A 7972-nucleotide genomic window follows, 5' to 3' on the forward strand; every position below is an offset into this window, starting at 1 on the left:
AGAGATTGGGGTCATCAAGATTTTGGACGGATTTTTTAGGAATTTTCAAATTTTCAGATGGGACGTTCCAGATAAGGTCAAAAACTACATACTCAGATCTTCACCAAACATTGCAGGGATACATTGGATGTCAAGACACGTGGAAAAAACGTACAAAACAAGAGATTGGAGACATCAAAATTTTGGACGAATTTTTTAAGAATTTTCAAATTTTCAGATAGGAGTTTCCAGATGAGGTCAAAAACTACATACTCAGATCTTCACCAAACTTTGCAGGAATACTTTGCATGTCAAGACACGTGGAAAAAACGTACAAAACAAGAGATCGGAGACATCAAGATTTTCGACGAATTTTTTAAGAATTTTCAAATTTTCAGATGGGAGGTTCCAGATAAGGTCAAAAACGACATACTCAGATCTTCACCAAACTTTGCATGGATACATTGGATGTCAAGACACGTGGAAAAAACATACAAAACATAGGATTGGTGACATCAAGATTTTGGACGAATTTTTTAAGAATTTTCAAATTTTCAGATAGGAGGTTCCATATAAGGTCAAAAACTACATGCTCAGATCTTCACCAAACTTTGCAGGGATACATTGGATGTCAAGACACGTGGAAAAAACGTACAAAACAAGAGATTGGAGACATCAAGATTATGGACGAATTTTTTGAGAATTTTCAAATTTTCAGAAAGGAGGTTCCATATAAGGTCAAAAACTACATACTCAGATCTTCACCAAACTTTGCAGGGATACATTGGATGTCAAGAAACGTGGAAAAAACGTACAAAACAAGAGATTGGAGACATCAAGATTTTCGACGAATTTTTTAAGAATTTTCAAATTTTCAGAAAGGATGTTCCAGATAAGGTCAAAAACGACATACTCAGATCTTCACTAACTTTGCAGGGATACATTGGAGGTCGAGACACGTGGAAAAAACGTACAAAACAAGAGATTGGAGACATCAAGATTTTGGACGAATTTTTGAAGAATTTTCAAATTTTCAGATAGGAGGTTCCAGATAAGGTCAAAAACTACATACTCAGATCTCCACCAAACATTGCAGGGATACATTGGATGTCAAGACACGTGGAAAAAACGTACAAAGCAAGAGATTGGAGACATCAAGATTTTCGACGAATTTTTGAAGAATTTTCAAATTTTCAGATAGGAGGTTCCAGATAAGGTCAAAAACTACATACTCAGATCTTCACCAAACGTTGCAGGGATACTTTGCATGTCAAGACACGTGGAAAAAACGTACAAAACAAGAGATTGGAGACATCAAGATTTTGGACGAATTTTTTAAGAATTCTCAAATTTTCAGAAAGGAGGTTCCATATAAGGTCAAAAACTACATACTCAGATCTTCACCAAACTTTGCAGGGATACATTGGATGTCAAGACACGTGGAAAAAACGTACAAAACAAGAGATTGGGGTCTTCAAGATTTTGGACGAATTTTTTAAGAATTTTCAAATTTTCAGAAAGGAGGTTCCATATAAGGTCAAAAACTACATACTCAGATCTTCACCAAACTTTGCAGGGATACATTGAATGTCAAGACACGTGGAAAAAACGTACAAAACAAGAGATTGTGGTCATCAAGATTTTGGACGGATTTTTTAGGAATTTTCAAATTTTCAGATGGGAGGTTCCAGATAAGGTCAAAAACTACATACTCAGATCTTCACCAAACTTTGCAGGGATACATTGGATGTCAAGACACGTGGAAAAAACGTACAAAACAAGAGATTGGAGACATCAAGATTTTGGACGAATTTTTTAAGAATTTTCAAATTTTCAGATAGGAGGTTCCATATAAGGTCAAAAACTACATACTCAGATCTTCACCAAACTTTGCATGGATACATTATGTGTCAAGACACGTGGAAAAAACGTACAAAACAAGAGATTGGAGACATCAAGATTTTGGTCGAATTTTTTAAGAATTTTCAAATTTTCAGATGGGAGGTTCCAGATAAGGTCAAAAACTACATACTCAGATCTTCACCAAACTTTGCAGGGATACATTGGATGTCAAGATACGTGGAAAAAACGTACAAAACAAGAGATAGGAGACATCAAGATTTTGGACGAATTTTTTAACAATTTTCAAATTTTCAGAAAGGATGTTCCAGATAAGGTCAAAAACGACATACTCAGATCTTCACCAAACTTTGCAGGGATACATTGGATATCAAGACACGTGGAAAAAACGTACAAAACAAGAGATTGGAGACATCAAGATTTTGGACGAATTTTTTAAGAATTTTCAAATTTTCAGATAGGAGGTTCCAGATAAAGTCAAAAACTACATACTCAGATCTTCACCAAACTTTGCAGGGATACATTGGATGTCAAGACACGTGGAAAAAACGTACAAAACAAGAGATTGGAGACATCAAGATTTTGGACGAATTTTTTAAGAATTTTCAAATTTTCAGATAGGAGGTTCCAGATGAGGTCAAAAACTACATACTCAGATCTTCACCAAACTTTGCAGGAATACTTTGCATGTCAAGACACGTGGAAAAAACGTACAAAACAAGAGATCGGAGACATCAAGATTTTCGACGAATTTTTTAAGAATTTTCAAATTTTCAGATGGGAGGTTCCAGATAAGGTCAAAAACGACATACTCAGATCTTCACCAAACTTTGCAGGGATCCATTGGAGGTCGAGACACGTGGAAAAAACGTACAAAACAAGAGATTGGAGACATCAAGATTTTGGACGAATTTTTTAAGAATTTTCAAATTTTCAGATAGGAGGTTCCATATAAGGTCTAAAACTACATACTCAGATCTTCACCAAACTTTGCAGGGATACATTGGATGTCAAGACACGTGGAAAAAACGTACAAAACAAGAGATTGGAGACATCAAGATTTTCGACGAATTTTTTAAGAATTTTCAAATTTTCAGAAAGGATGTTCCAGATAAGGTCAAAAACGACATACTCAGATCTTCACCAAACTTTGCAGGGATACATTGGAGGTCGAGACACGTGGAAAAAACGTACAAAACAAGAGATTGGAGACATCAAGATTTTGGACGAATTTTTGAAGAATTTTCAAATTTTCTGATAGGAGGTCCCAGATAAGGTCAAAAACTACATACTCAGATCTCCACCAAACATTGCAGGGATACATTGGATGTCAAGACACGTGGAAAAAACGTACAAAACAAGAGATTGGAGACATCAAGATTTTCGACGAATTTTTGAAGAATTTTCAAATTTTCAGATGGGAGGTTCCAGATAAGGTCAAAAACTACATACTCAGATCTTCACCAATCTTTGCAGGGATACATTGGATGTCAAGACACGTGGAAAAAACGTACAAAAAAGAGATTGGAGACATCAAGATTTTGGACGAATTTTTTAACAATTTTCAAATTTTCAGAAAGGATGTTCCAGATAAGGTCAAAAACGACATACTCAGATCTTCACCAAACTTTGCATGGATACATTGGATGTCAAGACACGTGGAAAAAACGTACAAAACAAGAGATTGGGGTCATCAAGATTTTGCACGGATTTTTTAGGAATTTTCAAATTTTCAGATGGGAGGTTCCAGATAAGGTCAAAAACTACATACTCAGATCTTCACCAAACTTTGCAGGGATACATTGGATGTCAAGACACGTGGAAAAAACGTACAAAACAAGAGATTGGAGACATCAAGATTTTGGACGAATTTTTTAAGAATTTTCAAATTTTCAGAAAGGAGGTTCCATATAAGGTCAAAAACTACATACTCAGATCTTCACCAAACTTTGCATGGATACATTATGTGTCAAGACACGTGGAAAAAACGTACAAAACAAAAGATTGGAGACATCAAGATTTTGGTCGAATTTTTTAAGAATTTTCAAATTTTCAGATGGGAGGTTCCAGATAAGGTCAAAAACTACATACTCAGATCTTCACCAAACTTTGCAGGGATACATTGGATGTCAAGACACGTGGAAAAAACGTACAAAAAAGAGATTGGAGACATCAAGATTTTGGACGAATTTTTTAAAAATTTTCAAATTTTCAGAAAGGATGTTCCAGATAAGGTCAAAAACGACATACTCAGATCTTCACCAAACTTTGCAGGGAGACATTGGATATCAAGACACGTGGAAAAAACGTACAAAACAAGAGATTGGAGACATCAAGATTTTCGACGAATTTTTTAAGAATTTTCAAATTTTCAGATAGGAGGTTCCAGATAAGGTCAAAAACTACATACTCAGATCTTCACCAAACGTTGCAGGGATACTTTGCATGTCAAGACACGTGGAAAAAACATACAAAACAAAAGATTGGAGACATCAAAATTTTCGACGAATTTTTTAAGAATTTTCAAATTTTCAGATGGGAGGTTCCAGATAAGGTCAAAAACGACACACTCAGATCTTCACCAAACTTTGCATGGATACATTGGATGTCAAGACACGTGGAAAAAACGTACAAAACAAGAGATTGGAGACATCAAGATTTTGGACGAATTTTTTAAGAATTCTCAAATTTTCAGAAAGGAGGTTCCATATAAGGTCAAAAACTACATACTCAGATCTTCACCAAACTTCGCAGGGATACTTTGGATGTCAAGACACGTGGAAAAAACGTACAAAACAAGAGATTGGGGTCATCAAGATTTTGGACGAATTTTTTAAGAATTTTCAAATTTTCAGATGGGAGGTTCAATATAAGGTCAAAAACTACATACTCAGATCTTCACCAAACTTTGCATGGATACATTGGATGTCAAGACACGTGGAAAAAACATACAAAACATAGGATTCGGAACATCAAGATTTTGGTCGAATTTTTTAAGAATTTTCAAATTTTCAGATAGGAGGTTCCATATAAGGTCAAAAACTACATACTCAGATCTTCACCAAACATTGCAGGAATACATTGGATGTCAAGACACGTGGAAAAAACGTACAAAACAAGAGATTGGGGTCATCAAGATTTTGCACGGATTTTTTAGGAATTTTCAAATTTTCAGATGGGAGGTTCCAGATAAGGTCAAAAACTACATACTCAGATCTTCACCAAACTTTGCAGGGATACATTGGATGTCAAGACACGTGGAAAAAACGTACAAAACAAGAGATTGGAGACATCAAGATTTTGGACGAATTTTTTAAGAATTTTCAAATTTTCAGATAGGAGGTTCCATATAAGGTCAAAAACTACATACTCAGATCTTCACCAAACTTTGCATGGATACATTATGTGTCAAGACACGTGGAAAAAACGTACAAAACAAAAGATTGGAGACATCAAGATTTTGGTCGAATTTTTTAAGAATTTTCAAATTTTCAGATGGGAGGTTCCAGATAAGGTCAAAAACTACATACTCAGATCTTCACCAAACTTTGCAGGGATACATTGGATGTCAAGACACGTGGAAAAAACGTACAAAACAAGAGATTGGGGTCATCAAGATTTTGGACGGATTTTTTAGGAATTTTCAAATTTTCAGATGGGAGGTTCCAGATAAGGTCAAAAACTACATACTCAGATCTTCACCAAACGTTGCAGGGATACTTTGCATGTCAAGACACGTGGAAAAAACGTACAAAACAAAAGATTGGAGACATCAAGATTTTCGACGAATTTTTTAAGAATTTTCAAATTTTCAGATGGGAGGTTCCAGATAAGGTCAAAAACGACATACTCAGATCTTCACCAAACTTTGCATGGATACATTGGATGTGAAGACACGTGGAAAAAACGTACAAAACAAGAGATTGGGGTCATCAAGATTTTGCACGGATTTTTTAGGAATTTTCAAATTTTCAGATGGGAGGTTCCAGATAAGGTCAAAAACTACATACTCAGATCTTCACCAAACTTTGCAGGGATACATTGGATGTCAAGACACGTGGAAAAAACGTACAAAACAAGAGATTGGAGACATCAAGATTTTGGACGAATTTTTTAAGAATTTTCAAATTTTCAGATAGGAGGTTCCATATAAGGTCAAAAACTACATACTCAGATCTTCACCAAACTTTGCATGGATACATTATGTGTCAAGACACGTGGAAAAAACGTACAAAACAAAAGATTGGAGACATCAAGATTTTGGTCGAATTTTTTAAGAATTTTCAAATTTTCAGATGGGAGGTTCCAGATAAGGTCAAAAACTACATACTCAGATCTTCACCAAACTTTGCAGGGATACATTGGATGTCAAGACACGTGGAAAAAACGTACAAAACAAGAGATTGGAGACATCAAGATTTTGGACGAATTTTTTAAGAATTTTTAAATTTTCAGATAGGAGGTTCCATATAAGGTCAAAAACTACATACTCAGATCTTCACCAAACTTTGCATGGATACATTATGTGTCAAGACACGTGGAAAAAACGTACAAAACAAGAGATTGGAGACATCAAGATATTGGTCGAATTTTTTAAGAATTTTCAAATTTTCAGATAGGAGGCTCCATATAAGATCAAAAACTACATACTCAGATCTTCACCAAACATTGCAGGGATACATTGGATGTCAAGACACGTGGAAAAAACGTACAAAACAAGAGATTGGAGAAATCAAGATTTTGGACGAATTTTTTAAGAATTTTCAAATTTTCAGATGGGAGGTTCCAGATAAGGTCAAAAACTACATACTCAGATCTTCACCAAACGTTGCAGGGATACTTTGCATGTCAAGACACGTGGAAAAAACGTACAAAACAAGAGATTGGAGACATCAAGATTTTCGACGAATTTTTTAAGAATTTTCAAATTTTCAGATGGGAGGTTCCAGATAAGGTCAAAAACTACATACTCAGATCTTCACCAAACTTTGCATGGATACATTGGATGTCAAGACACGTGGAAAAAACATACAAAATATATGATTGGGGACATCAAGATTTTGGTCAAATTTTTTAAGAATTTTCAAATTTTCAGATAGGAGGTTCCATATAAGGTCAAAAACTACATACTCAGATCTTCACCAAACTTTGCATGGAAACATTATGTGTCAAGACACGTGGAAAAAACGTACAAAACAAGAGATTGGAGACATCAAGATTTTGGTCGAATTTTTTAAGAATTTTCAAATTTTCAGATGGAAGGTTCCAGATAAGGTCAAAAACTACATACTCAGATCTTCACCAAACTTTGCAGGGATACATTGGATGTCAAGACACGTGGAAAAAACGTACAAAACAAGAGATAGGAGACATCAAGATTTTGGACGAATTTTTTAACAATTTTCAAATTTTCAGAAAGGATGTTCCAGATAAGGTCAAAAACGACGTACTCAGATCTTCACCAAACTTTGCAGGGATACATTGGATATCAAGACACGTGGAAAAAACGTACAAAACAAGAGATTGGAGACATCAAGATTTTGGACGAATTTTTTAAGAATTTTCAAATTTTCAGATAGGAGGTTCCAGATAAAGTCAAAAACTACATACTCAGATCTTCACCAAACTTTACAGGGATACATTGGATGTCAAGACACGTGGAAAAAACGTACAAAACAAGAGATTGGAGACATCAAGATTTTGGACGATTTTTTTAAGAATTTTCAAATTTTCAGAAATGCGGTTCCAGATAAGGTCAAAAACTACATACTCAGATCTTCACCAAACTTTGCAGGGATACATTGGATGTCAAGACACGTGGAAAAAACGTACAAAACAAGAGATTGGGGTCAACAAAATTTTGGACGGATTTTTTAGGAATTTTCAAATTTTCAGATGGGAGGTTCCAGATAAGGTCAAAAACTACATACTCAGATCTTCACCAAACTCTGCAGGGATACATTGTATGTCAAGACACGTGGAAAAAACATACAAAACATAGGATTGGGGACATCAAGATTTTGTTAAATTTTTTTAAGAATTTTCAAATTTTCAGATAGGAGGTTCCATATAAGGTCAAAAACTACATACTCAGATCTTCACCAAACATTGCAGGGATACATTGGATGTCAAG

This window comes from Lepisma saccharinum, unplaced genomic scaffold (assembly GCF_977018435.1).
Source record: "Lepisma saccharinum unplaced genomic scaffold, izLepSacc3.1 HAP1_SCAFFOLD_43, whole genome shotgun sequence".
Classification (NCBI taxonomy): Eukaryota; Metazoa; Arthropoda; class Insecta; order Zygentoma; family Lepismatidae; genus Lepisma; species Lepisma saccharinum.